This window comes from Pleurodeles waltl, unplaced genomic scaffold, assembly GCF_031143425.1.
Source record: "Pleurodeles waltl isolate 20211129_DDA unplaced genomic scaffold, aPleWal1.hap1.20221129 scaffold_225, whole genome shotgun sequence".
Classification (NCBI taxonomy): Eukaryota; Metazoa; Chordata; class Amphibia; order Caudata; family Salamandridae; genus Pleurodeles; species Pleurodeles waltl.
This window is the reverse complement of record NW_027149931.1, coordinates 46,424-73,119: the sequence shown is the minus strand read 5'-3', so window position 1 is coordinate 73,119 and position 26,696 is coordinate 46,424. Positions and strand designations below refer to the sequence as shown.

Below are 26,696 nucleotides of genomic sequence, written 5' to 3'. Positions count from 1 at the left end.
TGCAGGTGTGGTTAAAAAGGATTGGCGTTTGGCCAGGTCCCAGACCACAGTGCAACCTAGGGCAACAAGAGAGGTGAGGCTACTGAGGCCCTTACCCTGAGCCTTCTGACCCCACCGCCCCTTTGGCCCCGATCGGCCACGATCGGCCAAAACCTCTCTATAAGGGCTAAAGGTGATTATTATATATGCCTGAGTAACTTAGGGTCCCTCGCATAAATGGACTCCTGCTGAAGGAGCTCGCCTTTGCTTTGGGACTGGCCCAACACGGCCTTGCTCTCCTCAACAAACCTGCCACCAGCCAGGAGGCTGAATGGCTTGCAGAAGGACACTCCCAGGTATGCCCAAGCACTTCATTTGCATAGAGACTACCCTCTCTTGGGCCCGCCTCCACTCACCTATTAAGTAATGTGGCTAGAATATCAAGACAGAAAGAGGAGCAGGGCCTGACAGCCTTTCAAAGGCTCAACTGAGGTGCTGGGCTGACGGCTGGGATCACCAAAGCCTGGGATGACTCCAATATGGAAGCAGAAGCCTTAGGGCAAACAAAGGTCAGCAGTTGATGTGCTGTAAAGAAGAAGGGCTGCAGAGGGCCTCAGCAAAGCCTTCGGAATACTTGTGGATTGGCAGGAGTGCCTATATTTGTTTTTTGAGAAGCACCTTGCCAGTGCAAAGGATTGCTGAGGAAGAGGAAGGAGCAGAGCGGAATGACTGGAGCCAGTGAGGTTGCCTGTGAAGACATGAAGGGCTATGTTGAAAGGGGCACCGCTTGCAGAGCCAAGTAGTCGTTACCAAGTGGTTAAGGCGATGGACTAGATATCATTTGGCGTCTCCACGAGTATGTTCAAATCCTGCCGACTACGTCAGATGACATTTTTGGGATTCCTCTTCAGGGCCTCCTGCGTGGGAGAACAAGGGAGCAGCCTCTATGCAAAGCAGTCAGTAAAACAGAATATGAAGCAAAGACCATTAAAGCCACAGAAGAAAGATATGAACCCAGGCCAAATGCATCCTGCTCCCCCTCCCTCACCTGTCAGGCACTAGTCTGCAGAGAAACTGAACACGCCCACTCTCCTCCAAGGAGAATTCAGCTCAGGAAACGCCTAGCCACAGGCCCTAGATTGGACGAGGCACTTCTTTTCATACCTGTAAAGACCAACCCGTCTCTCTGTGGAGTCCATTCATGGCCTCCAAGACAGAAGTTTTGCCATGGTGCCTATCGTGGCTGCCATCTCCCTGACGTTAAAGCTACCACCTCTTCCGGCCTGATTTTTTTCCCCCGTCTCAAAACATGAACATACAAGGAGTGCTAATTTCACATGCATGCCTGCTTTTAGCTTGAGACGCTTTAGAAAGTCTTCTGTGGAATAGGAATGATGTATAGGAGAGCAGGGAAAATGGTCCAGTGAACGGAAAGAAAAAAGACTACGGATGGAGGTAAAGTGCCCTGTTGAGATTCACTTGTGTGGGTAGTTGTGGCCGAGTGGTTAAGGCGATGGACTAGAAATCCATTGGGGTATCCCCGCGCAGGTTCGAATCCTGCCAACTACGCTGTCCCTTTTGTGAACAGTATTTTCCCATAATTCTTTGAAATACCTACTGGCATAAATGCGGGCTCCAAAAGCAGGACTAATAGGGTCAGCGGCCTGGGAGGGCTCAAACTTTTGCCATTGTGGCCTTCCTCTCTAGAAAAGGACTGCTTCTGTCCAGAGGCTAGACCGCCAGCAGAAATAGAAACGAGCTACGTTGAAAATGGACCATAGCTTTAAGCAAGTAGTCGTGGCCGAGTGGTTAAGGCGATGGACTTGAAATCCATTGGGGTCTCCCCGCGTAGGTTCAAATCCTGCCGACTACGTGCTACTTCACCTTTGGTGATATTTTATACTTCATATTAAATGGCATCTGCACAAGCAGGCCGAATATAGCTATCACTCTCAATAGAGCTAAGGAAGGCGAAACACTGGGCAGGGAATGGGATCAAAAGAGTGGCCGGAGAAGGCATGAGACTACCTGTCTGGCACTCCTGCCACTTGTGCACCCCAGCTGTCGAGAAGACACATGTCGAGTAATAGCCAAGGAGATTGGGAAAGAACTTCAGTTATCATCTCGCCAGTAAGTTCCATCTGAGGTATCAGATGCATGAAGGAAGTAGCCTTATTGGGGCGTCTGACAGTGTCATTATTTTCCTAAAGTGTCATAACTGCATTCTTTTACAACCTCCTTTTTGCTTTTCTCTGGCCAGGAACATGAACTTTATAATAGTGCCTTTGAGTCACGTCAGTATGCAGGTATGGACCGAGTGTATTTTTTGCAGTAGAACGGATAGGCAAAGATGGGAAGGCAGTGGAGCAGAGTGAACTGAGGGAAAGAAAAAGACTGCTGTGAGAGTGAGAACCTCAGCTTAAGTGGCAGCCACCCCTCGTGAGTAGTCGTGGCCGAGTGGTTAAGGCGATGGACTCGAAATCCATTGGGGTGTCCCCGCGCAGGTTCAAATCCTGCCGACTACGTCGGTGCTCTTTCACAATGATGTGTTAGGTTTTTCCTTGGATGCCTCCTTTCCCAGGAATAAGCATGTATTATTCAACAACGTTGAGAGCACAGGTAAAACAAAGACAAGAATGTGAAACAATGCACTGTGCAATGCCAGCATGAAAACTCTCAAGGAGTACGCTGCCCAGGCCTACAGCTTCTCAGACACTGTGTCTGTCTATTTTGGGGAGCTGCAGAGAAGCCTTGCCTGTGCTTTTCGAGCCTGCTGTCTGGGGTGAGTGCCTGGATAAATTGTTGTTGGGAAGGACAAGGCAGCTAGCTCCTCTACAGGGGTCAATTTAGGAGGTTGGTGGGAAGCACAGGAAGGGGCAGGAAGGAAGCTCTCTGCTGTTGCTTCTCGGCCTAGGCAGAGCTGCAGGTGTGGTTAAAAAGGATTGGCGTTTGGCCAGGTCCCAGACCACAGTGCAACCTAGGGCAACAAGAGAGGTGAGGCTACTGAGGCCCTTACCCTGAGCCTTCTGACCCCACCGCCCCTTTGGCCCCGATCGGCCACGATCGGCCAAAACCTCTCTATAAGGGCTAAAGGTGATTATTATATATGCCTGAGTAACTTAGGGTCCCTCGCATAAATGGACTCCTGCTGAAGGAGCTCGCCTTTGCTTTGGGACTGGCCCAACACGGCCTTGCTCTCCTCAACAAACCTGCCACCAGCCAGGAGGCTGAATGGCTTGCAGAAGGACACTCCCAGGTATGCCCAAGCACTTCATTTGCATAGAGACTACCCTCTCTTGGGCCCGCCTCCACTCACCTATTAAGTAATGTGGCTAGAATATCAAGACAGAAAGAGGAGCAGGGCCTGACAGCCTTTCAAAGGCTCAACTGAGGTGCTGGGCTGACGGCTGGGATCACCAAAGCCTGGGATGACTCCAATATGGAAGCAGAAGCCTTAGGGCAAACAAAGGTCAGCAGTTGATGTGCTGTAAAGAAGAAGGGCTGCAGAGGGCCTCAGCAAAGCCTTCGGAATACTTGTGGATTGGCAGGAGTGCCTATATTTGTTTTTTGAGAAGCACCTTGCCAGTGCAAAGGATTGCTGAGGAAGAGGAAGGAGCAGAGCGGAATGACTGGAGCCAGTGAGGTTGCCTGTGAAGACATGAAGGGCTATGTTGAAAGGGGCACCGCTTGCAGAGCCAAGTAGTCGTTACCAAGTGGTTAAGGCGATGGACTAGATATCATTTGGCGTCTCCACGAGTATGTTCAAATCCTGCCGACTACGTCAGATGACATTTTTGGGATTCCTCTTCAGGGCCTCCTGCGTGGGAGAACAAGGGAGCAGCCTCTATGCAAAGCAGTCAGTAAAACAGAATATGAAGCAAAGACCATTAAAGCCACAGAAGAAAGATATGAACCCAGGCCAAATGCATCCTGCTCCCCCTCCCTCACCTGTCAGGCACTAGTCTGCAGAGAAACTGAACACGCCCACTCTCCTCCAAGGAGAATTCAGCTCAGGAAACGCCTAGCCACAGGCCCTAGATTGGACGAGGCACTTCTTTTCATACCTGTAAAGACCAACCCGTCTCTCTGTGGAGTCCATTCATGGCCTCCAAGACAGAAGTTTTGCCATGGTGCCTATCGTGGCTGCCATCTCCCTGACGTTAAAGCTACCACCTCTTCCGGCCTGATTTTTTTCCCCCGTCTCAAAACATGAACATACAAGGAGTGCTAATTTCACATGCATGCCTGCTTTTAGCTTGAGACGCTTTAGAAAGTCTTCTGTGGAATAGGAATGATGTATAGGAGAGCAGGGAAAATGGTCCAGTGAACGGAAAGAAAAAAGACTACGGATGGAGGTAAAGTGCCCTGTTGAGATTCACTTGTGTGGGTAGTTGTGGCCGAGTGGTTAAGGCGATGGACTAGAAATCCATTGGGGTATCCCCGCGCAGGTTCGAATCCTGCCAACTACGCTGTCCCTTTTGTGAACAGTATTTTCCCATAATTCTTTGAAATACCTTCTGGCATAAATGCGGGCTCCAAAAGCAGGACTAATAGGGTCAGCGGCCTGGGAGGGCTCAAACTTTTGCCATTGTGGCCTTCCTCTCTAGAAAAGGACTGCTTCTGTCCAGAGGCTAGACCGCCAGCAGAAATAGAAACGAGCTACGTTGAAAATGGACCATAGCTTTAAGCAAGTAGTCGTGGCCGAGTGGTTAAGGCGATGGACTTGAAATCCATTGGGGTCTCCCCGCGTAGGTTCAAATCCTGCCGACTACGTGCTACTTCACCTTTGGTGATATTTTATACTTCATATTAAATGGCATCTGCACAAGCTGGCCGAATATAGCTATCACTCTCAATAGAGCTAAGGAAGGCGAAACACTGGGCAGGGAATGGGATCAAAAGAGTGGCCGGAGAAGGCATGAGACTACCTGTCTGGCACTCCTGCCACTTGTGCACCCCAGCTGTCGAGAAGACATGTGTCGAGTAATAGCCAAGGAGATTGGGAAAGAACTTCAGTTATCATCTCGCCAGTAAGTTCCATCTGAGGTATCAGATGCATGAAGGAAGTAGCCTTATTGGGGCGTCTGACAGTGTCATTATTTTCCTAAAGTGTCATAACTGCATTCTTTTACAACCTCCTTTTTGCTTTTCTCTGGCCAGGAACATGAACTTTATAATAGTGCCTTTGAGTCACGTCAGTATGCAGGTATGGACCGAGTGTATTTTTTGCAGTAGAACGGATAGGCAAAGATGGGAAGGCAGTGGAGCAGAGTGAACTGAGGGAAAGCAAAAGACTGCTGTGAGAGTGAGAACCTCAGCTTAAGTGGCAGCCACCCCTCGTGAGTAGTCGTGGCCGAGTGGTTAAGGCGATGGACTCGAAATCCATTGGGGTGTCCCCGCGCAGTTTCAAATCCTGCCGACTACGTCGGTGCTCTTTCACAATGATGTGTTAGGTTTTTCCTTGGATGCCTCCTTTCCCAGGAATAAGCATGTATTATTCAACAACGTTGAGAGCACAGGTAAAACAAAGACAAGAATGTGAAACAATGCACTGTGCAATGCCAGCATGAAAACTCTCAAGGAGTACGCTGCCCAGGCCTACAGCTTCTCAGACACTGTGTCTGTCTATTTTGGGGAGCTGCAGAGAAGCCTTGCCTGTGCTTTTCGAGCCTGCTGTCTGGGGTGAGTGCCTGGATAAATTGTTTTTGGGAAGGACAAGGCATCTAGCTCCTCTACAGGGGTCAATTTAGGAGGTTGGTGGGAAGCACAGGAAGGGGCAGGAAGGAAGCTCTCTGCTGTTGCTTCTCGGCCTAGGCAGAGCTGCAGGTGTGGTTAAAAAGGATTGGCGTTTGGCCAGGTCCCAGACCACAGTGCAACCTAGGGCAACAAGAGAGGTGAGGCTACTGAGGCCCTTACCCTGAGCCTTCTGACCCCACCGCCCCTTTGGCCCCGATCGGCCACGATCGGCCAAAACCTCTCTATAAGGGCTAAAGGTGATTATTATATATGCCTGAGTAACTTAGGGTCCCTCGCATAAATGGACTCCTGCTGAAGGAGCTCGCCTTTGCTTTGGGACTGGCCCAACACGGCCTTGCTCTCCTCAACAAACCTGCCACCAGCCAGGAGGCTGAATGGCTTGCAGAAGGACACTCCCAGGTATGCCCAAGCACTTCATTTGCATAGAGACTACCCTCTCTTGGGCCCGCCTCCACTCACCTATTAAGTAATGTGGCTAGAATATCAAGACAGAAAGAGGAGCAGGGCCTGACAGCCTTTCAAAGGCTCAACTGAGGTGCTGGGCTGACGGCTGGGATCACCAAAGCCTGGGATGACTCCAATATGGAAGCAGAAGCCTTAGGGCAAACAAAGGTCAGCAGTTGATGTGCTGTAAAGAAGAAGGGCTGCAGAGGGCCTCAGCAAAGCCTTCGGAATACTTGTGGATTGGCAGGAGTGCCTATATTTGTTTTTTGAGAAGCACCTTGCCAGTGCAAAGGATTGCTGAGGAAGAGGAAGGAGCAGAGCGGAATGACTGGAGCCAGTGAGGTTGCCTGTGAAGACATGAAGGGCTATGTTGAAAGGGGCACCGCTTGCAGAGCCAAGTAGTCGTTACCAAGTGGTTAAGGCGATGGACTAGATATCATTTGGCGTCTCCACGAGTATGTTCAAATCCTGCCGACTACGTCAGATGACATTTTTGGGATTCCTCTTCAGGGCCTCCTGCGTGGGAGAACAAGGGAGCAGCCTCTATGCAAAGCAGTCAGTAAAACAGAATATGAAGCAAAGACCATTAAAGCCACAGAAGAAAGATATGAACCCAGGCCAAATGCATCCTGCTCCCCCTCCCTCACCTGTCAGGCACTAGTCTGCAGAGAAACTGAACACGCCCACTCTCCTCCAAGGAGAATTCAGCTCAGGAAACGCCTAGCCACAGGCCCTAGATTGGACGAGGCACTTCTTTTCATACCTGTAAAGACCAACCCGTCTCTCTGTGGAGTCCATTCATGGCCTCCAAGACAGAAGTTTTGCCATGGTGCCTATCGTGGCTGCCATCTCCCTGACGTTAAAGCTACCACCTCTTCCGGCCTGATTTTTTTCCCCCGTCTCAAAACATGAACATACAAGGAGTGCTAATTTCACATGCATGCCTGCTTTTAGCTTGAGACGCTTTAGAAAGTCTTCTGTGGAATAGGAATGATGTATAGGAGAGCAGGGAAAATGGTCCAGTGAACGGAAAGAAAAAAGACTACGGATGGAGGTAAAGTGCCCTGTTGAGATTCACTTGTGTGGGTAGTTGTGGCCGAGTGGTTAAGGCGATGGACTAGAAATCCATTGGGGTATCCCCGCGCAGGTTCGAATCCTGCCAACTACGCTGTCCCTTTTGTGAACAGTATTTTCCCATAATTCTTTGAAATACCTACTGGCATAAATGCGGGCTCCAAAAGCAGGACTAATAGGGTCAGCGGCCTGGGAGGGCTCAAACTTTTGCCATTGTGGCCTTCCTCTCTAGAAAAGGACTGCTTCTGTCAGGAGGCTAGACCGCCAGCAGAAATAGAAACGAGCTACGTTGAAAATGGACCATAGCTTTAAGCAAGTAGTCGTGGCCGAGTGGTTAAGGCGATGGACTTGAAATCCATTGGGGTCTCCCCGCGTAGGTTCAAATCCTGCCGACTACGTGCTACTTCACCTTTGGTGATATTTTATACTTCATATTAAATGGCATCTGCACAAGCAGGCCGAATATAGCTATCACTCTCAATAGAGCTAAGGAAGGCGAAACACTGGGCAGGGAATGGGATCAAAAGAGTGGCCGGAGAAGGCATGAGACTACCTGTCTGGCACTCCTGCCACTTGTGCACCCCAGCTGTCGAGAAGACACATGTCGAGTAATAGCCAAGGAGATTGGGAAAGAACTTCAGTTATCATCTCGCCAGTAAGTTCCATCTGAGGTATCAGATGCATGAAGGAAGTAGCCTTATTGGGGCGTCTGACAGTGTCATTATTTTCCTAAAGTGTCATAACTGCATTCTTTTACAACCTCCTTTTTGCTTTTCTCTGGCCAGGAACATGAACTTTATAATAGTGCCTTTGAGTCACGTCAGTATGCAGGTATGGACCGAGTGTATTTTTTGCAGTAGAACGGATAGGCAAAGATGGGAAGGCAGTGGAGCAGAGTGAACTGAGGGAAAGAAAAAGACTGCTGTGAGAGTGAGAACCTCAGCTTAAGTGGCAGCCACCCCTCGTGAGTAGTCGTGGCCGAGTGGTTAAGGCGATGGACTCGAAATCCATTGGGGTGTCCCCGCGCAGGTTCAAATCCTGCCGACTACGTCGGTGCTCTTTCACAATGATGTGTTAGGTTTTTCCTTGGATGCCTCCTTTCCCAGGAATAAGCATGTATTATTCAACAACGTTGAGAGCACAGGTAAAACAAAGACAAGAATGTGAAACAATGCACTGTGCAATGCCAGCATGAAAACTCTCAAGGAGTACGCTGCCCAGGCCTACAGCTTCTCAGACACTGTGTCTGTCTATTTTGGGGAGCTGCAGAGAAGCCTTGCCTGTGCTTTTCGAGCCTGCTGTCTGGGGTGAGTGCCTGGATAAATTGTTTTTGGGAAGGACAAGGCATCTAGCTCCTCTACAGGGGTCAATTTAGGAGGTTGGTGGGAAGCACAGGAAGGGGCAGGAAGGAAGCTCTCTGCTGTTGCTTCTCGGCCTAGGCAGAGCTGCAGGTGTGGTTAAAAAGGATTGGCGTTTGGCCAGGTCCCAGACCACAGTGCAACCTAGGGCAACAAGAGAGGTGAGGCTACTGAGGCCCTTACCCTGAGCCTTCTGACCCCACCGCCCCTTTGGCCCCGATCGGCCACGATCGGCCAAAACCTCTCTATAAGGGCTAAAGGTGATTATTATATATGCCTGAGTAACTTAGGGTCCCTCGCATAAATGGACTCCTGCTGAAGGAGCTCGCCTTTGCTTTGGGACTGGCCCAACACGGCCTTGCTCTCCTCAACAAACCTGCCACCAGCCAGGAGGCTGAATGGCTTGCAGAAGGACACTCCCAGGTATGCCCAAGCACTTCATTTGCATAGAGACTACCCTCTCTTGGGCCCGCCTCCACTCACCTATTAAGTAATGTGGCTAGAATATCAAGACAGAAAGAGGAGCAGGGCCTGACAGCCTTTCAAAGGCTCAACTGAGGTGCTGGGCTGACGGCTGGGATCACCAAAGCCTGGGATGACTCCAATATGGAAGCAGAAGCCTTAGGGCAAACAAAGGTCAGCAGTTGATGTGCTGTAAAGAAGAAGGGCTGCAGAGGGCCTCAGCAAAGCCTTCGGAATACTTGTGGATTGGCAGGAGTGCCTATATTTGTTTTTTGAGAAGCACCTTGCCAGTGCAAAGGATTGCTGAGGAAGAGGAAGGAGCAGAGCGGAATGACTGGAGCCAGTGAGGTTGCCTGTGAAGACATGAAGGGCTATGTTGAAAGGGGCACCGCTTGCAGAGCCAAGTAGTCGTTACCAAGTGGTTAAGGCGATGGACTAGATATCATTTGGCGTCTCCACGAGTATGTTCAAATCCTGCCGACTACGTCAGATGACATTTTTGGGATTCCTCTTCAGGGCCTCCTGCGTGGGAGAACAAGGGAGCAGCCTCTATGCAAAGCAGTCAGTAAAACAGAATATGAAGCAAAGACCATTAAAGCCACAGAAGAAAGATATGAACCCAGGCCAAATGCATCCTGCTCCCCCTCCCTCACCTGTCAGGCACTAGTCTGCAGAGAAACTGAACACGCCCACTCTCCTCCAAGGAGAATTCAGCTCAGGAAACGCCTAGCCACAGGCCCTAGATTGGACGAGGCACTTCTTTTCATACCTGTAAAGACCAACCCGTCTCTCTGTGGAGTCCATTCATGGCCTCCAAGACAGAAGTTTTGCCATGGTGCCTATCGTGGCTGCCATCTCCCTGACGTTAAAGCTACCACCTCTTCCGGCCTGATTTTTTTCCCCCGTCTCAAAACATGAACATACAAGGAGTGCTAATTTCACATGCATGCCTGCTTTTAGCTTGAGACGCTTTAGAAAGTCTTCTGTGGAATAGGAATGATGTATAGGAGAGCAGGGAAAATGGTCCAGTGAACGGAAAGAAAAAAGACTACGGATGGAGGTAAAGTGCCCTGTTGAGATTCACTTGTGTGGGTAGTTGTGGCCGAGTGGTTAAGGCGATGGACTAGAAATCCATTGGGGTATCCCCGCGCAGGTTCGAATCCTGCCAACTACGCTGTCCCTTTTGTGAACAGTATTTTCCCATAATTCTTTGAAATACCTTCTGGCATAAATGCGGGCTCCAAAAGCAGGACTAATAGGGTCAGCGGCCTGGGAGGGCTCAAACTTTTGCCATTGTGGCCTTCCTCTCTAGAAAAGGACTGCTTCTGTCCAGAGGCTAGACCGCCAGCAGAAATAGAAACGAGCTACGTTGAAAATGGACCATAGCTTTAAGCAAGTAGTCGTGGCCGAGTGGTTAAGGCGATGGACTTGAAATCCATTGGGGTCTCCCCGCGTAGGTTCAAATCCTGCCGACTACGTGCTACTTCACCTTTGGTGATATTTTATACTTCATATTAAATGGCATCTGCACAAGCTGGCCGAATATAGCTATCACTCTCAATAGAGCTAAGGAAGGCGAAACACTGGGCAGGGAATGGGATCAAAAGAGTGGCCGGAGAAGGCATGAGACTACCTGTCTGGCACTCCTGCCACTTGTGCACCCCAGCTGTCGAGAAGACACATGTCGAGTAATAGCCAAGGAGATTGGGAAAGAACTTCAGTTATCATCTCGCCAGTAAGTTCCATCTGAGGTATCAGATGCATGAAGGAAGTAGCCTTATTGGGGCGTCTGACAGTGTCATTATTTTCCTAAAGTGTCATAACTGCATTCTTTTACAACCTCCTTTTTGCTTTTCTCTGGCCAGGAACATGAACTTTATAATAGTGCCTTTGAGTCACGTCAGTATGCAGGTATGGACCGAGTGTATTTTTTGCAGTAGAACGGATAGGCAAAGATGGGAAGGCAGTGGAGCAGAGTGAACTGAGGGAAAGCAAAAGACTGCTGTGAGAGTGAGAACCTCAGCTTAAGTGGCAGCCACCCCTCGTGAGTAGTCGTGGCCGAGTGGTTAAGGCGATGGACTCGAAATCCATTGGGGTGTCCCCGCGCAGTTTCAAATCCTGCCGACTACGTCGGTGCTCTTTCACAATGATGTGTTAGGTTTTTCCTTGGATGCCTCCTTTCCCAGGAATAAGCATGTATTATTCAACAACGTTGAGAGCACAGGTAAAACAAAGACAAGAATGTGAAACAATGCACTGTGCAATGCCAGCATGAAAACTCTCAAGGAGTACGCTGCCCAGGCCTACAGCTTCTCAGACACTGTATCTGTCTATTTTGGGGAGCTGCAGAGAAGCCTTGCCTGTGCTTTTCGAGCCTGCTGTCTGGGGTGAGTGCCTGGATAAATTGTTGTTGGGAAGGACAAGGCAGCTAGCTCCTCTACAGGGGTCAATTTAGGAGGTTGGTGGGAAGCACAGGAAGGGGCAGGAAGGAAGCTCTCTGCTGTTGCTTCTCGGCCTAGGCAGAGCTGCAGGTGTGGTTAAAAAGGATTGGCGTTTGGCCAGGTCCCAGACCACAGTGCAACCTAGGGCAACAAGAGAGGTGAGGCTACTGAGGCCCTTACCCTGAGCCTTCTGACCCCACCGCCCCTTTGGCCCCGATCGGCCACGATCGGCCAAAACCTCTCTATAAGGGCTAAAGGTGATTATTATATATGCCTGAGTAACTTAGGGTCCCTCGCATAAATGGACTCCTGCTGAAGGAGCTCGCCTTTGCTTTGGGACTGGCCCAACACGGCCTTGCTCTCCTCAACAAACCTGCCACCAGCCAGGAGGCTGAATGGCTTGCAGAAGGACACTCCCAGGTATGCCCAAGCACTTCATTTGCATAGAGACTACCCTCTCTTGGGCCCGCCTCCACTCACCTATTAAGTAATGTGGCTAGAATATCAAGACAGAAAGAGGAGCAGGGCCTGACAGCCTTTCAAAGGCTCAACTGAGGTGCTGGGCTGACGGCTGGGATCACCAAAGCCTGGGATGACTCCAATATGGAAGCAGAAGCCTTAGGGCAAACAAAGGTCAGCAGTTGATGTGCTGTAAAGAAGAAGGGCTGCAGAGGGCCTCAGCAAAGCCTTCGGAATACTTGTGGATTGGCAGGAGTGCCTATATTTGTTTTTTGAGAAGCACCTTGCCAGTGCAAAGGATTGCTGAGGAAGAGGAAGGAGCAGAGCGGAATGACTGGAGCCAGTGAGGTTGCCTGTGAAGACATGAAGGGCTATGTTGAAAGGGGCACCGCTTGCAGAGCCAAGTAGTCGTTACCAAGTGGTTAAGGCGATGGACTAGATATCATTTGGCGTCTCCACGAGTATGTTCAAATCCTGCCGACTACGTCAGATGACATTTTTGGGATTCCTCTTCAGGGCCTCCTGCGTGGGAGAACAAGGGAGCAGCCTCTATGCAAAGCAGTCAGTAAAACAGAATATGAAGCAAAGACCATTAAAGCCACAGAAGAAAGATATGAACCCAGGCCAAATGCATCCTGCTCCCCCTCCCTCACCTGTCAGGCACTAGTCTGCAGAGAAACTGAACACGCCCACTCTCCTCCAAGGAGAATTCAGCTCAGGAAACGCCTAGCCACAGGCCCTAGATTGGACGAGGCACTTCTTTTCATACCTGTAAAGACCAACCCGTCTCTCTGTGGAGTCCATTCATGGCCTCCAAGACAGAAGTTTTGCCATGGTGCCTATCGTGGCTGCCATCTCCCTGACGTTAAAGCTACCACCTCTTCCGGCCTGATTTTTTTCCCCCGTCTCAAAACATGAACATACAAGGAGTGCTAATTTCACATGCATGCCTGCTTTTAGCTTGAGACGCTTTAGAAAGTCTTCTGTGGAATAGGAATGATGTATAGGAGAGCAGGGAAAATGGTCCAGTGAACGGAAAGAAAAAAGACTACGGATGGAGGTAAAGTGCCCTGTTGAGATTCACTTGTGTGGGTAGTTGTGGCCGAGTGGTTAAGGCGATGGACTAGAAATCCATTGGGGTATCCCCGCGCAGGTTCGAATCCTGCCAACTACGCTGTCCCTTTTGTGAACAGTATTTTCCCATAATTCTTTGAAATACCTACTGGCATAAATGCGGGCTCCAAAAGCAGGACTAATAGGGTCAGCGGCCTGGGAGGGCTCAAACTTTTGCCATTGTGGCCTTCCTCTCTAGAAAAGGACTGCTTCTGTCCAGAGGCTAGACCGCCAGCAGAAATAGAAACGAGCTACGTTGAAAATGGACCATAGCTTTAAGCAAGTAGTCGTGGCCGAGTGGTTAAGGCGATGGACTTGAAATCCATTGGGGTCTCCCCGCGTAGGTTCAAATCCTGCCGACTACGTGCTACTTCACCTTTGGTGATATTTTATACTTCATATTAAATGGCATCTGCACAAGCAGGCCGAATATAGCTATCACTCTCAATAGAGCTAAGGAAGGCGAAACACTGGGCAGGGAATGGGATCAAAAGAGTGGCCGGAGAAGGCATGAGACTACCTGTCTGGCACTCCTGCCACTTGTGCACCCCAGCTGTCGAGAAGACACATGTCGAGTAATAGCCAAGGAGATTGGGAAAGAACTTCAGTTATCATCTCGCCAGTAAGTTCCATCTGAGGTATCAGATGCATGAAGGAAGTAGCCTTATTGGGGCGTCTGACAGTGTCATTATTTTCCTAAAGTGTCATAACTGCATTCTTTTACAACCTCCTTTTTGCTTTTCTCTGGCCAGGAACATGAACTTTATAATAGTGCCTTTGAGTCACGTCAGTATGCAGGTATGGACCGAGTGTATTTTTTGCAGTAGAACGGATAGGCAAAGATGGGAAGGCAGTGGAGCAGAGTGAACTGAGGGAAAGAAAAAGACTGCTGTGAGAGTGAGAACCTCAGCTTAAGTGGCAGCCACCCCTCGTGAGTAGTCGTGGCCGAGTGGTTAAGGCGATGGACTCGAAATCCATTGGGGTGTCCCCGCGCAGGTTCAAATCCTGCCGACTACGTCGGTGCTCTTTCACAATGATGTGTTAGGTTTTTCCTTGGATGCCTCCTTTCCCAGGAATAAGCATGTATTATTCAACAACGTTGAGAGCACAGGTAAAACAAAGACAAGAATGTGAAACAATGCACTGTGCAATGCCAGCATGAAAACTCTCAAGGAGTACGCTGCCCAGGCCTACAGCTTCTCAGACACTGTGTCTGTCTATTTTGGGGAGCTGCAGAGAAGCCTTGCCTGTACTTTTCGAGCCTGCTGTCTGGGGTGAGTGCCTGGATAAATTGTTGTTGGGAAGGACAAGGCAGCTAGCTCCTCTACAGGGGTCAATTTAGGAGGTTGGTGGGAAGCACAGGAAGGGGCAGGAAGGAAGCTCTCTGCTGTTGCTTCTCGGCCTAGGCAGAGCTGCAGGTGTGGTTAAAAAGGATTGGCGTTTGGCCAGGTCCCAGACCACAGTGCAACCTAGGGCAACAAGAGAGGTGAGGCTACTGAGGCCCTTACCCTGAGCCTTCTGACCCCACCGCCCCTTTGGCCCCGATCGGCCACGATCGGCCAAAACCTCTCTATAAGGGCTAAAGGTGATTATTATATATGCCTGAGTAACTTAGGGTCCCTCGCATAAATGGACTCCTGCTGAAGGAGCTCGCCTTTGCTTTGGGACTGGCCCAACACGGCCTTGCTCTCCTCAACAAACCTGCCACCAGCCAGGAGGCTGAATGGCTTGCAGAAGGACACTCCCAGGTATGCCCAAGCACTTCATTTGCATAGAGACTACCCTCTCTTGGGCCCGCCTCCACTCACCTATTAAGTAATGTGGCTAGAATATCAAGACAGAAAGAGGAGCAGGGCCTGACAGCCTTTCAAAGGCTCAACTGAGGTGCTGGGCTGACGGCTGGGATCACCAAAGCCTGGGATGACTCCAATATGGAAGCAGAAGCCTTAGGGCAAACAAAGGTCAGCAGTTGATGTGCTGTAAAGAAGAAGGGCTGCAGAGGGCCTCAGCAAAGCCTTCGGAATACTTGTGGATTGGCAGGAGTGCCTATATTTGTTTTTTGAGAAGCACCTTGCCAGTGCAAAGGATTGCTGAGGAAGAGGAAGGAGCAGAGCGGAATGACTGGAGCCAGTGAGGTTGCCTGTGAAGACATGAAGGGCTATGTTGAAAGGGGCACCGCTTGCAGAGCCAAGTAGTCGTTACCAAGTGGTTAAGGCGATGGACTAGATATCATTTGGCGTCTCCACGAGTATGTTCAAATCCTGCCGACTACGTCAGATGACATTTTTGGGATTCCTCTTCAGGGCCTCCTGCGTGGGAGAACAAGGGAGCAGCCTCTATGCAAAGCAGTCAGTAAAACAGAATATGAAGCAAAGACCATTAAAGCCACAGAAGAAAGATATGAACCCAGGCCAAATGCATCCTGCTCCCCCTCCCTCACCTGTCAGGCACTAGTCTGCAGAGAAACTGAACACGCCCACTCTCCTCCAAGGAGAATTCAGCTCAGGAAACGCCTAGCCACAGGCCCTAGATTGGACGAGGCACTTCTTTTCATACCTGTAAAGACCAACCCGTCTCTCTGTGGAGTCCATTCATGGCCTCCAAGACAGAAGTTTTGCCATGGTGCCTATCGTGGCTGCCATCTCCCTGACGTTAAAGCTACCACCTCTTCCGGCCTGATTTTTTTCCCCCGTCTCAAAACATGAACATACAAGGAGTGCTAATTTCACATGCATGCCTGCTTTTAGCTTGAGACGCTTTAGAAAGTCTTCTGTGGAATAGGAATGATGTATAGGAGAGCAGGGAAAATGGTCCAGTGAACGGAAAGAAAAAAGACTACGGATGGAGGTAAAGTGCCCTGTTGAGATTCACTTGTGTGGGTAGTTGTGGCCGAGTGGTTAAGGCGATGGACTAGAAATCCATTGGGGTATCCCCGCGCAGGTTCGAATCCTGCCAACTACGCTGTCCCTTTTGTGAACAGTATTTTCCCATAATTCTTTGAAATACCTTCTGGCATAAATGCGGGCTCCAAAAGCAGGACTAATAGGGTCAGCGGCCTGGGAGGGCTCAAACTTTTGCCATTGTGGCCTTCCTCTCTAGAAAAGGACTGCTTCTGTCCAGAGGCTAGACCGCCAGCAGAAATAGAAACGAGCTACGTTGAAAATGGACCATAGCTTTAAGCAAGTAGTCGTGGCCGAGTGGTTAAGGCGATGGACTTGAAATCCATTGGGGTCTCCCCGCGTAGGTTCAAATCCTGCCGACTACGTGCTACTTCACCTTTGGTGATATTTTATACTTCATATTAAATGGCATCTGCACAAGCTGGCCGAATATAGCTATCACTCTCAATAGAGCTAAGGAAGGCGAAACACTGGGCAGGGAATGGGATCAAAAGAGTGGCCGGAGAAGGCATGAGACTACCTGTCTGGCACTCCTGCCACTTGTGCACCCCAGCTGTCGAGAAGACACATGTCGAGTAATAGCCAAGGAGATTGGGAAAGAACTTCAGTTATCATCTCGCCAGTAAGTTCCATCTGAGGTATCAGATGCATGAAGGAAGTAGCCTTATTGGGGCGTCTGACAGTGTCATTATTTTCCTAAAGTGTCATAACTGCATTCTTTTACAACCTCCTTTTTGCTTTTCTCTGGCCAGGAACATGAACTTTATAATAGTGCCTTTGAGTCACGTCAGTATGCAGGTATGGACCGAGTGTATTTTTTGCAGTAGAACGGATAGGCAAAGATGGGAAGGCAGTGGAGCAGAGTGAACTGAGGGAAAGCAAAAGACTGCTGTGAGAGTGAGAACCTCAGCTTAAGTGGCAGCCACCCCTCGTGAGTAGTCGTGGCCGAGTGGTTAAGGCGATGGACTCGAAATCCATTGGGGTGTCCCCGCGCAGTTTCAAATCCTGCCGACTACGTCGGTGCTCTTTCACAATGATGTGTTAGGTTTTTCCTTGGATGCCTCCTTTCCCAGGAATAAGCATGTATTATTCAACAACGTTGAGAGCACAGGTAAAACAAAGACAAGAATGTGAAACAATGCACTGTGCAATGCCAGCATGAAAACTCTCAAGGAGTACGCTGCCCAGGCCTACAGCTTCTCAGACACTGTATCTGTCTATTTTGGGGAGCTGCAGAGAAGCCTTGCCTGTGCTTTTCGAGCCTGCTGTCTGGGGTGAGTGCCTGGATAAATTGTTGTTGGGAAGGACAAGGCAGCTAGCTCCTCTACAGGGGTCAATTTAGGAGGTTGGTGGGAAGCACAGGAAGGGGCAGGAAGGAAGCTCTCTGCTGTTGCTTCTCGGCCTAGGCAGAGCTGCAGGTGTGGTTAAAAAGGATTGGCGTTTGGCCAGGTCCCAGACCACAGTGCAACCTAGGGCAACAAGAGAGGTGAGGCTACTGAGGCCCTTACCCTGAGCCTTCTGACCCCACCGCCCCTTTGGCCCCGATCGGCCACGATCGGCCAAAACCTCTCTATAAGGGCTAAAGGTGATTATTATATATGCCTGAGTAACTTAGGGTCCCTCGCATAAATGGACTCCTGCTGAAGGAGCTCGCCTTTGCTTTGGGACTGGCCCAACACGGCCTTGCTCTCCTCAACAAACCTGCCACCAGCCAGGAGGCTGAATGGCTTGCAGAAGGACACTCCCAGGTATGCCCAAGCACTTCATTTGCATAGAGACTACCCTCTCTTGGGCCCGCCTCCACTCACCTATTAAGTAATGTGGCTAGAATATCAAGACAGAAAGAGGAGCAGGGCCTGACAGCCTTTCAAAGGCTCAACTGAGGTGCTGGGCTGACGGCTGGGATCACCAAAGCCTGGGATGACTCCAATATGGAAGCAGAAGCCTTAGGGCAAACAAAGGTCAGCAGTTGATGTGCTGTAAAGAAGAAGGGCTGCAGAGGGCCTCAGCAAAGCCTTCGGAATACTTGTGGATTGGCAGGAGTGCCTATATTTGTTTTTTGAGAAGCACCTTGCCAGTGCAAAGGATTGCTGAGGAAGAGGAAGGAGCAGAGCGGAATGACTGGAGCCAGTGAGGTTGCCTGTGAAGACATGAAGGGCTATGTTGAAAGGGGCACCGCTTGCAGAGCCAAGTAGTCGTTACCAAGTGGTTAAGGCGATGGACTAGATATCATTTGGCGTCTCCACGAGTATGTTCAAATCCTGCCGACTACGTCAGATGACATTTTTGGGATTCCTCTTCAGGGCCTCCTGCGTGGGAGAACAAGGGAGCAGCCTCTATGCAAAGCAGTCAGTAAAACAGAATATGAAGCAAAGACCATTAAAGCCACAGAAGAAAGATATGAACCCAGGCCAAATGCATCCTGCTCCCCCTCCCTCACCTGTCAGGCACTAGTCTGCAGAGAAACTGAACACGCCCACTCTCCTCCAAGGAGAATTCAGCTCAGGAAACGCCTAGCCACAGGCCCTAGATTGGACGAGGCACTTCTTTTCATACCTGTAAAGACCAACCCGTCTCTCTGTGGAGTCCATTCATGGCCTCCAAGACAGAAGTTTTGCCATGGTGCCTATCGTGGCTGCCATCTCCCTGACGTTAAAGCTACCACCTCTTCCGGCCTGATTTTTTTCCCCCGTCTCAAAACATGAACATACAAGGAGTGCTAATTTCACATGCATGCCTGCTTTTAGCTTGAGACGCTTTAGAAAGTCTTCTGTGGAATAGGAATGATGTATAGGAGAGCAGGGAAAATGGTCCAGTGAACGGAAAGAAAAAAGACTACGGATGGAGGTAAAGTGCCCTGTTGAGATTCACTTGTGTGGGTAGTTGTGGCCGAGTGGTTAAGGCGATGGACTAGAAATCCATTGGGGTATCCCCGCGCAGGTTCGAATCCTGCCAACTACGCTGTCCCTTTTGTGAACAGTATTTTCCCATAATTCTTTGAAATACCTACTGGCATAAATGCGGGCTCCAAAAGCAGGACTAATAGGGTCAGCGGCCTGGGAGGGCTCAAACTTTTGCCATTGTGGCCTTCCTCTCTAGAAAAGGACTGCTTCTGTCCAGAGGCTAGACCGCCAGCAGAAATAGAAACGAGCTACGTTGAAAATGGACCATAGCTTTAAGCAAGTAGTCGTGGCCGAGTGGTTAAGGCGATGGACTTGAAATCCATTGGGGTCTCCCCGCGTAGGTTCAAATCCTGCCGACTACGTGCTACTTCACCTTTGGTGATATTTTATACTTCATATTAAATGGCATCTGCACAAGCAGGCCGAATATAGCTATCACTCTCAATAGAGCTAAGGAAGGCGAAACACTGGGCAGGGAATGGGATCAAAAGAGTGGCCGGAGAAGGCATGAGACTACCTGTCTGGCACTCCTGCCACTTGTGCACCCCAGCTGTCGAGAAGACACATGTCGAGTAATAGCCAAGGAGATTGGGAAAGAACTTCAGTTATCATCTCGCCAGTAAGTTCCATCTGAGGTATCAGATGCATGAAGGAAGTAGCCTTATTGGGGCGTCTGACAGTGTCATTATTTTCCTAAAGTGTCATAACTGCATTCTTTTACAACCTCCTTTTTGCTTTTCTCTGGCCAGGAACATGAACTTTATAATAGTGCCTTTGAGTCACGTCAGTATGCAGGTATGGACCGAGTGTATTTTTTGCAGTAGAACGGATAGGCAAAGATGGGAAGGCAGTGGAGCAGAGTGAACTGAGGGAAAGAAAAAGACTGCTGTGAGAGTGAGAACCTCAGCTTAAGTGGCAGCCACCCCTCGTGAGTAGTCGTGGCCGAGTGGTTAAGGCGATGGACTCGAAATCCATTGGGGTGTCCCCGCGCAGGTTCAAATCCTGCCGACTACGTCGGTGCTCTTTCACAATGATGTGTTAGGTTTTTCCTTGGATGCCTCCTTTCCCAGGAATAAGCATGTATTATTCAACAACGTTGAGAGCACAGGTAAAACAAAGACAAGAATGTGAAACAATGCACTGTGCAATGCCAGCATGAAAACTCTCAAGGAGTACGCTGCCCAGGCCTACAGCTTCTCAGACACTGTGTCTGTCTATTTTGGGGAGCTGCAGAGAAGCCTTGCCTGTACTTTTCGAGCCTGCTGTCTGGGGTGAGTGCCTGGATAAATTGTTGTTGGGAAGGACAAGGCAGCTAGCTCCTCTACAGGGGTCAATTTAGGAGGTTGGTGGGAAGCACAGGAAGGGGCAGGAAGGAAGCTCTCTGCTGTTGCTTCTCGGCCTAGGCAGAGCTGCAGGTGTGGTTAAAAAGGATTGGCGTTTGGCCAGGTCCCAGACCACAGTGCAACCTAGGGCAACAAGAGAGGTGAGGCTACTGAGGCCCTTACCCTGAGCCTTCTGACCCCACCGCCCCTTTGGCCCCGATCGGCCACGATCGGCCAAAACCTCTCTATAAGGGCTAAAGGTGATTATTATATATGCCTGAGTAACTTAGGGTCCCTCGCATAAATGGACTCCTGCTGAAGGAGCTCGCCTTTGCTTTGGGACTGGCCCAACACGGCCTTGCTCTCCTCAACAAACCTGCCACCAGCCAGGAGGCTGAATGGCTTGCAGAAGGACACTCCCAGGTATGCCCAAGCACTTCATTTGCATAGAGACTACCCTCTCTTGGGCCCGCCTCCACTCACCTATTAAGTAATGTGGCTAGAATATCAAGACAGAAAGAGGAGCAGGGCCTGACAGCCTTTCAAAGGCTCAACTGAGGTGCTGGGCTGACGGCTGGGATCACCAAAGCCTGGGATGACTCCAATATGGAAGCAGAAGCCTTAGGGCAAACAAAGGTCAGCAGTTGATGTGCTGTAAAGAAGAAGGGCTGCAGAGGGCCTCAGCAAAGCCTTCGGAATACTTGTGGATTGGCAGGAGTGCCTATATTTGTTTTTTGAGAAGCACCTTGCCAGTGCAAAGGATTGCTGAGGAAGAGGAAGGAGCAGAGCGGAATGACTGGAGCCAGTGAGGTTGCCTGTGAAGACATGAAGGGCTATGTTGAAAGGGGCACCGCTTGCAGAGCCAAGTAGTCGTTACCAAGTGGTTAAGGCGATGGACTAGATATCATTTGGCGTCTCCACGAGTATGTTCAAATCCTGCCGACTACGTCAGATGACATTTTTGGGATTCCTCTTCAGGGCCTCCTGCGTGGGAGAACAAGGGAGCAGCCTCTATGCAAAGCAGTCAGTAAAACAGAATATGAAGCAAAGACCATTAAAGCCACAGAAGAAAGATATGAACCCAGGCCAAATGCATCCTGCTCCCCCTCCCTCACCTGTCAGGCACTAGTCTGCAGAGAAACTGAACACGCCCACTCTCCTCCAAGGAGAATTCAGCTCAGGAAACGCCTAGCCACAGGCCCTAGATTGGACGAGGCACTTCTTTTCATACCTGTAAAGACCAACCCGTCTCTCTGTGGAGTCCATTCATGGCCTCCAAGACAGAAGTTTTGCCATGGTGCCTATCGTGGCTGCCATCTCCCTGACGTTAAAGCTACCACCTCTTCCGGCCTGATTTTTTTCCCCCGTCTCAAAACATGAACATACAAGGAGTGCTAATTTCACATGCATGCCTGCTTTTAGCTTGAGACGCTTTAGAAAGTCTTCTGTGGAATAGGAATGATGTATAGGAGAGCAGGGAAAATGGTCCAGTGAACGGAAAGAAAAAAGACTACGGATGGAGGTAAAGTGCCCTGTTGAGATTCACTTGTGTGGGTAGTTGTGGCCGAGTGGTTAAGGCGATGGACTAGAAATCCATTGGGGTATCCCCGCGCAGGTTCGAATCCTGCCAACTACGCTGTCCCTTTTGTGAACAGTATTTTCCCATAATTCTTTGAAATACCTTCTGGCATAAATGCGGGCTCCAAAAGCAGGACTAATAGGGTCAGCGGCCTGGGAGGGCTCAAACTTTTGCCATTGTGGCCTTCCTCTCTAGAAAAGGACTGCTTCTGTCCAGAGGCTAGACCGCCAGCAGAAATAGAAACGAGCTACGTTGAAAATGGACCATAGCTTTAAGCAAGTAGTCGTGGCCGAGTGGTTAAGGCGATGGACTTGAAATCCATTGGGGTCTCCCCGCGTAGGTTCAAATCCTGCCGACTACGTGCTACTTCACCTTTGGTGATATTTTATACTTCATATTAAATGGCACCTGCACAAGCTGGCCGAATATAGCTATCACTCTCAATAGAGCTAAGGAAGGCGAAACACTGGGCAGGGAATGGGATCAAAAGAGTGGCCGGAGAAGGCATGAGACTACCTGTCTGGCACTCCTGCCACTTGTGCACCCCAGCTGTCGAGAAGACACATGTCGAGTAATAGCCAAGGAGATTGGGAAAGAACTTCAGTTATCATCTCGCCAGTAAGTTCCATCTGAGGTATCAGATGCATGAAGGAAGTAGCCTTATTGGGGCGTCTGACAGTGTCATTATTTTCCTAAAGTGTCATAACTGCATTCTTTTACAACCTCCTTTTTGCTTTTCTCTGGCCAGGAACATGAACTTTATAATAGTGCCTTTGAGTCACGTCAGTATGCAGGTATGGACCGAGTGTATTTTTTGCAGTAGAACGGATAGGCAAAGATGGGAAGGCAGTGGAGCAGAGTGAACTGAGGGAAAGCAAAAGACTGCTGTGAGAGTGAGAACCTCAGCTTAAGTGGCAGCCACCCCTCGTGAGTAGTCGTGGCCGAGTGGTTAAGGCGATGGACTCGAAATCCATTGGGGTGTCCCCGCGCAGTTTCAAATCCTGCCGACTACGTCGGTGCTCTTTCACAATGATGTGTTAGGTTTTTCCTTGGATGCCTCCTTTCCCAGGAATAAGCATGTATTATTCAACAACGTTGAGAGCACAGGTAAAACAAAGACAAGAATGTGAAACAATGCACTGTGCAATGCCAGCATGAAAACTCTCAAGGAGTACGCTGCCCAGGCCTACAGCTTCTCAGACACTGTATCTGTCTATTTTGGGGAGCTGCAGAGAAGCCTTGCCTGTGCTTTTCGAGCCTGCTGTCTGGGGTGAGTGCCTGGATAAATTGTTGTTGGGAAGGACAAGGCAGCTAGCTCCTCTACAGGGGTCAATTTAGGAGGTTGGTGGGAAGCACAGGAAGGGGCAGGAAGGAAGCTCTCTGCTGTTGCTTCTCGGCCTAGGCAGAGCTGCAGGTGTGGTTAAAAAGGATTGGCGTTTGGCCAGGTCCCAGACCACAGTGCAACCTAGGGCAACAAGAGAGGTGAGGCTACTGAGGCCCTTACCCTGAGCCTTCTGACCCCACCGCCCCTTTGGCCCCGATCGGCCACGATCGGCCAAAACCTCTCTATAAGGGCTAAAGGTGATTATTATATATGCCTGAGTAACTTAGGGTCCCTCGCATAAATGGACTCCTGCTGAAGGAGCTCGCCTTTGCTTTGGGACTGGCCCAACACGGCCTTGCTCTCCTCAACAAACCTGCCACCAGCCAGGAGGCTGAATGGCTTGCAGAAGGACACTCCCAGGTATGCCCAAGCACTTCATTTGCATAGAGACTACCCTCTCTTGGGCCCGCCTCCACTCACCTATTAAGTAATGTGGCTAGAATATCAAGACAGAAAGAGGAGCAGGGCCTGACAGCCTTTCAAAGGCTCAACTGAGGTGCTGGGCTGACGGCTGGGATCACCAAAGCCTGGGATGACTCCAATATGGAAGCAGAAGCCTTAGGGCAAACAAAGGTCAGCAGTTGATGTGCTGTAAAGAAGAAGGGCTGCAGAGGGCCTCAGCAAAGCCTTCGGAATACTTGTGGATTGGCAGGAGTGCCTATATTTGTTTTTTGAGAAGCACCTTGCCAGTGCAAAGGATTGCTGAGGAAGAGGAAGGAGCAGAGCGGAATGACTGGAGCCAGTGAGGTTGCCTGTGAAGACATGAAGGGCTATGTTGAAAGGGGCACCGCTTGCAGAGCCAAGTAGTCGTTACCAAGTGGTTAAGGCGATGGACTAGATATCATTTGGCGTCTCCACGAGTATGTTCAAATCCTGCCGACTACGTCAGATGACATTTTTGGGATTCCTCTTCAGGGCCTCCTGCGTGGGAGAACAAGGGAGCAGCCTCTATGCAAAGCAGTCAGTAAAACAGAATATGAAGCAAAGACCATTAAAGCCACAGAAGAAAGATATGAACCCAGGCCAAATGCATCCTGCTCCCCCTCCCTCACCTGTCAGGCACTAGTCTGCAGAGAAACTGAACACGCCCACTCTCCTCCAAGGAGAATTCAGCTCAGGAAACGCCTAGCCACAGGCCCTAGATTGGACGAGGCACTTCTTTTCATACCTGTAAAGACCAACCCGTCTCTCTGTGGAGTCCATTCATGGCCTCCAAGACAGAAGTTTTGCCATGGTGCCTATCGTGGCTGCCATCTCCCTGACGTTAAAGCTACCACCTCTTCCGGCCTGATTTTTTTCCCCCGTCTCAAAACATGAACATACAAGGAGTGCTAATTTCACATGCATGCCTGCTTTTAGCTTGAGACGCTTTAGAAAGTCTTCTGTGGAATAGGAATGATGTATAGGAGAGCAGGGAAAATGGTCCAGTGAACGGAAAGAAAAAAGACTACGGATGGAGGTAAAGTGCCCTGTTGAGATTCACTTGTGTGGGTAGTTGTGGCCGAGTGGTTAAGGCGATGGACTAGAAATCCATTGGGGTATCCCCGCGCAGGTTCGAATCCTGCCAACTACGCTGTCCCTTTTGTGAACAGTATTTTCCCATAATTCTTTGAAATACCTACTGGCATAAATGCGGGCTCCAAAAGCAGGACTAATAGGGTCAGCGGCCTGGGAGGGCTCAAACTTTTGCCATTGTGGCCTTCCTCTCTAGAAAAGGACTGCTTCTGTCCAGAGGCTAGACCGCCAGCAGAAATAGAAACGAGCTACGTTGAAAATGGACCATAGCTTTAAGCAAGTAGTCGTGGCCGAGTGGTTAAGGCGATGGACTTGAAATCCATTGGGGTCTCCCCGCGTAGGTTCAAATCCTGCCGACTACGTGCTACTTCACCTTTGGTGATATTTTATACTTCATATTAAATGGCACCTGCACAAGCAGGCCGAATATAGCTATCACTCTCAATAGAGCTAAGGAAGGCGAAACACTGGGCAGGGAATGGGATCAAAAGAGTGGCCGGAGAAGGCATGAGACTACCTGTCTGGCACTCCTGCCACTTGTGCACCCCAGCTGTCGAGAAGACACATGTCGAGTAATAGCCAAGGAGATTGGGAAAGAACTTCAGTTATCATCTCGCCAGTAAGTTCCATCTGAGGTATCAGATGCATGAAGGAAGTAGCCTTATTGGGGCGTCTGACAGTGTCATTATTTTCCTAAAGTGTCATAACTGCATTCTTTTACAACCTCCTTTTTGCTTTTCTCTGGCCAGGAACATGAACTTTATAATAGTGCCTTTGAGTCACGTCAGTATGCAGGTATGGACCGAGTGTATTTTTTGCAGTAGAACGGATAGGCAAAGATGGGAAGGCAGTGGAGCAGAGTGAACTGAGGGAAAGAAAAAGACTGCTGTGAGAGTGAGAACCTCAGCTTAAGTGGCAGCCACCCCTCGTGAGTAGTCGTGGCCGAGTGGTTAAGGCGATGGACTCGAAATCCATTGGGGTGTCCCCGCGCAGGTTCAAATCCTGCCGACTACGTCGGTGCTCTTTCACAATGATGTGTTAGGTTTTTCCTTGGATGCCTCCTTTCCCAGGAATAAGCATGTATTATTCAACAACGTTGAGAGCACAGGTAAAACAAAGACAAGAATGTGAAACAATGCACTGTGCAATGCCAGCATGAAAACTCTCAAGGAGTACGCTGCCCAGGCCTACAGCTTCTCAGACACTGTGTCTGTCTATTTTGGGGAGCTGCAGAGAAGCCTTGCCTGTGCTTTTCGAGCCTGCTGTCTGGGGTGAGTGCCTGGATAAATTGTTGTTGGGAAGGACAAGGCAGCTAGCTCCTCTACAGGGGTCAATTTAGGAGGTTGGTGGGAAGCACAGGAAGGGGCAGGAAGGAAGCTCTCTGCTGTTGCTTCTCGGCCTAGGCAGAGCTGCAGGTGTGGTTAAAAAGGATTGGCGTTTGGCCAGGTCCCAGACCACAGTGCAACCTAGGGCAACAAGAGAGGTGAGGCTACTGAGGCCCTTACCCTGAGCCTTCTGACCCCACCGCCCCTTTGGCCCCGATCGGCCACGATCGGCCAAAACCTCTCTATAAGGGCTAAAGGTGATTATTATATATGCCTGAGTAACTTAGGGTCCCTCGCATAAATGGACTCCTGCTGAAGGAGCTCGCCTTTGCTTTGGGACTGGCCCAACACGGCCTTGCTCTCCTCAACAAACCTGCCACCAGCCAGGAGGCTGAATGGCTTGCAGAAGGACACTCCCAGGTATGCCCAAGCACTTCATTTGCATAGAGACTACCCTCTCTTGGGCCCGCCTCCACTCACCTATTAAGTAATGTGGCTAGAATATCAAGACAGAAAGAGGAGCAGGGCCTGACAGCCTTTCAAAGGCTCAACTGAGGTGCTGGGCTGACGGCTGGGATCACCAAAGCCTGGGATGACTCCAATATGGAAGCAGAAGCCTTAGGGCAAACAAAGGTCAGCAGTTGATGTGCTGTAAAGAAGAAGGGCTGCAGAGGGCCTCAG

The 26,696-nt window shown here is 49.9% G+C and overlaps 27 non-coding genes across 27 annotated transcripts; all 27 read left to right on the top strand.

The window, feature by feature from the left end:
* The first annotated feature begins 1,466 nt into the window (after positions 1-1,466).
* On the top strand, positions 1,467-1,548 carry TRNAS-AGA (transfer RNA serine (anticodon AGA)). Its single transcript has one exon. It is a non-coding gene; the product is annotated as a tRNA-Ser (tRNA).
* A 222-nt stretch (positions 1,549-1,770) lies between these two features.
* TRNAS-UGA (transfer RNA serine (anticodon UGA)) lies at positions 1,771-1,852 on the top strand. The gene has a single exon. It is a non-coding gene; the product is annotated as a tRNA-Ser (tRNA).
* Positions 1,853-2,422: 570 nt separating this feature from the next.
* Positions 2,423-2,504, top strand: TRNAS-CGA (transfer RNA serine (anticodon CGA)). The gene has a single exon. It is a non-coding gene; the product is annotated as a tRNA-Ser (tRNA).
* Positions 2,505-4,366: 1,862 nt separating this feature from the next.
* TRNAS-AGA (transfer RNA serine (anticodon AGA)) lies at positions 4,367-4,448 on the top strand. The gene has a single exon. It is a non-coding gene; the product is annotated as a tRNA-Ser (tRNA).
* A 222-nt stretch (positions 4,449-4,670) lies between these two features.
* On the top strand, positions 4,671-4,752 carry TRNAS-UGA (transfer RNA serine (anticodon UGA)). The gene has a single exon. It is a non-coding gene; the product is annotated as a tRNA-Ser (tRNA).
* Positions 4,753-5,322: 570 nt separating this feature from the next.
* Positions 5,323-5,404, top strand: TRNAS-CGA (transfer RNA serine (anticodon CGA)). The gene has a single exon. It is a non-coding gene; the product is annotated as a tRNA-Ser (tRNA).
* A 1,862-nt stretch (positions 5,405-7,266) lies between these two features.
* TRNAS-AGA (transfer RNA serine (anticodon AGA)) lies at positions 7,267-7,348 on the top strand. The gene has a single exon. It is a non-coding gene; the product is annotated as a tRNA-Ser (tRNA).
* Positions 7,349-7,570: 222 nt separating this feature from the next.
* Positions 7,571-7,652, top strand: TRNAS-UGA (transfer RNA serine (anticodon UGA)). Its single transcript has one exon. It is a non-coding gene; the product is annotated as a tRNA-Ser (tRNA).
* Positions 7,653-8,222: 570 nt separating this feature from the next.
* TRNAS-CGA (transfer RNA serine (anticodon CGA)) lies at positions 8,223-8,304 on the top strand. The gene has a single exon. It is a non-coding gene; the product is annotated as a tRNA-Ser (tRNA).
* Positions 8,305-10,166: 1,862 nt separating this feature from the next.
* TRNAS-AGA (transfer RNA serine (anticodon AGA)) lies at positions 10,167-10,248 on the top strand. The gene has a single exon. It is a non-coding gene; the product is annotated as a tRNA-Ser (tRNA).
* A 222-nt stretch (positions 10,249-10,470) lies between these two features.
* TRNAS-UGA (transfer RNA serine (anticodon UGA)) lies at positions 10,471-10,552 on the top strand. The gene has a single exon. It is a non-coding gene; the product is annotated as a tRNA-Ser (tRNA).
* Positions 10,553-11,122: 570 nt separating this feature from the next.
* TRNAS-CGA (transfer RNA serine (anticodon CGA)) lies at positions 11,123-11,204 on the top strand. The gene has a single exon. It is a non-coding gene; the product is annotated as a tRNA-Ser (tRNA).
* A 1,862-nt stretch (positions 11,205-13,066) lies between these two features.
* Positions 13,067-13,148, top strand: TRNAS-AGA (transfer RNA serine (anticodon AGA)). The gene has a single exon. It is a non-coding gene; the product is annotated as a tRNA-Ser (tRNA).
* A 222-nt stretch (positions 13,149-13,370) lies between these two features.
* TRNAS-UGA (transfer RNA serine (anticodon UGA)) lies at positions 13,371-13,452 on the top strand. The gene has a single exon. It is a non-coding gene; the product is annotated as a tRNA-Ser (tRNA).
* Positions 13,453-14,022: 570 nt separating this feature from the next.
* TRNAS-CGA (transfer RNA serine (anticodon CGA)) lies at positions 14,023-14,104 on the top strand. Its single transcript has one exon. It is a non-coding gene; the product is annotated as a tRNA-Ser (tRNA).
* Positions 14,105-15,966: 1,862 nt separating this feature from the next.
* Positions 15,967-16,048, top strand: TRNAS-AGA (transfer RNA serine (anticodon AGA)). Its single transcript has one exon. It is a non-coding gene; the product is annotated as a tRNA-Ser (tRNA).
* Positions 16,049-16,270: 222 nt separating this feature from the next.
* TRNAS-UGA (transfer RNA serine (anticodon UGA)) lies at positions 16,271-16,352 on the top strand. Its single transcript has one exon. It is a non-coding gene; the product is annotated as a tRNA-Ser (tRNA).
* A 570-nt stretch (positions 16,353-16,922) lies between these two features.
* On the top strand, positions 16,923-17,004 carry TRNAS-CGA (transfer RNA serine (anticodon CGA)). Its single transcript has one exon. It is a non-coding gene; the product is annotated as a tRNA-Ser (tRNA).
* Positions 17,005-18,866: 1,862 nt separating this feature from the next.
* TRNAS-AGA (transfer RNA serine (anticodon AGA)) lies at positions 18,867-18,948 on the top strand. The gene has a single exon. It is a non-coding gene; the product is annotated as a tRNA-Ser (tRNA).
* A 222-nt stretch (positions 18,949-19,170) lies between these two features.
* TRNAS-UGA (transfer RNA serine (anticodon UGA)) lies at positions 19,171-19,252 on the top strand. Its single transcript has one exon. It is a non-coding gene; the product is annotated as a tRNA-Ser (tRNA).
* Positions 19,253-19,822: 570 nt separating this feature from the next.
* Positions 19,823-19,904, top strand: TRNAS-CGA (transfer RNA serine (anticodon CGA)). Its single transcript has one exon. It is a non-coding gene; the product is annotated as a tRNA-Ser (tRNA).
* A 1,862-nt stretch (positions 19,905-21,766) lies between these two features.
* On the top strand, positions 21,767-21,848 carry TRNAS-AGA (transfer RNA serine (anticodon AGA)). The gene has a single exon. It is a non-coding gene; the product is annotated as a tRNA-Ser (tRNA).
* Positions 21,849-22,070: 222 nt separating this feature from the next.
* On the top strand, positions 22,071-22,152 carry TRNAS-UGA (transfer RNA serine (anticodon UGA)). The gene has a single exon. It is a non-coding gene; the product is annotated as a tRNA-Ser (tRNA).
* Positions 22,153-22,722: 570 nt separating this feature from the next.
* On the top strand, positions 22,723-22,804 carry TRNAS-CGA (transfer RNA serine (anticodon CGA)). Its single transcript has one exon. It is a non-coding gene; the product is annotated as a tRNA-Ser (tRNA).
* A 1,862-nt stretch (positions 22,805-24,666) lies between these two features.
* On the top strand, positions 24,667-24,748 carry TRNAS-AGA (transfer RNA serine (anticodon AGA)). Its single transcript has one exon. It is a non-coding gene; the product is annotated as a tRNA-Ser (tRNA).
* A 222-nt stretch (positions 24,749-24,970) lies between these two features.
* Positions 24,971-25,052, top strand: TRNAS-UGA (transfer RNA serine (anticodon UGA)). Its single transcript has one exon. It is a non-coding gene; the product is annotated as a tRNA-Ser (tRNA).
* Positions 25,053-25,622: 570 nt separating this feature from the next.
* Positions 25,623-25,704, top strand: TRNAS-CGA (transfer RNA serine (anticodon CGA)). The gene has a single exon. It is a non-coding gene; the product is annotated as a tRNA-Ser (tRNA).
* The last annotated feature ends 992 nt before the right edge of the window (positions 25,705-26,696 follow it).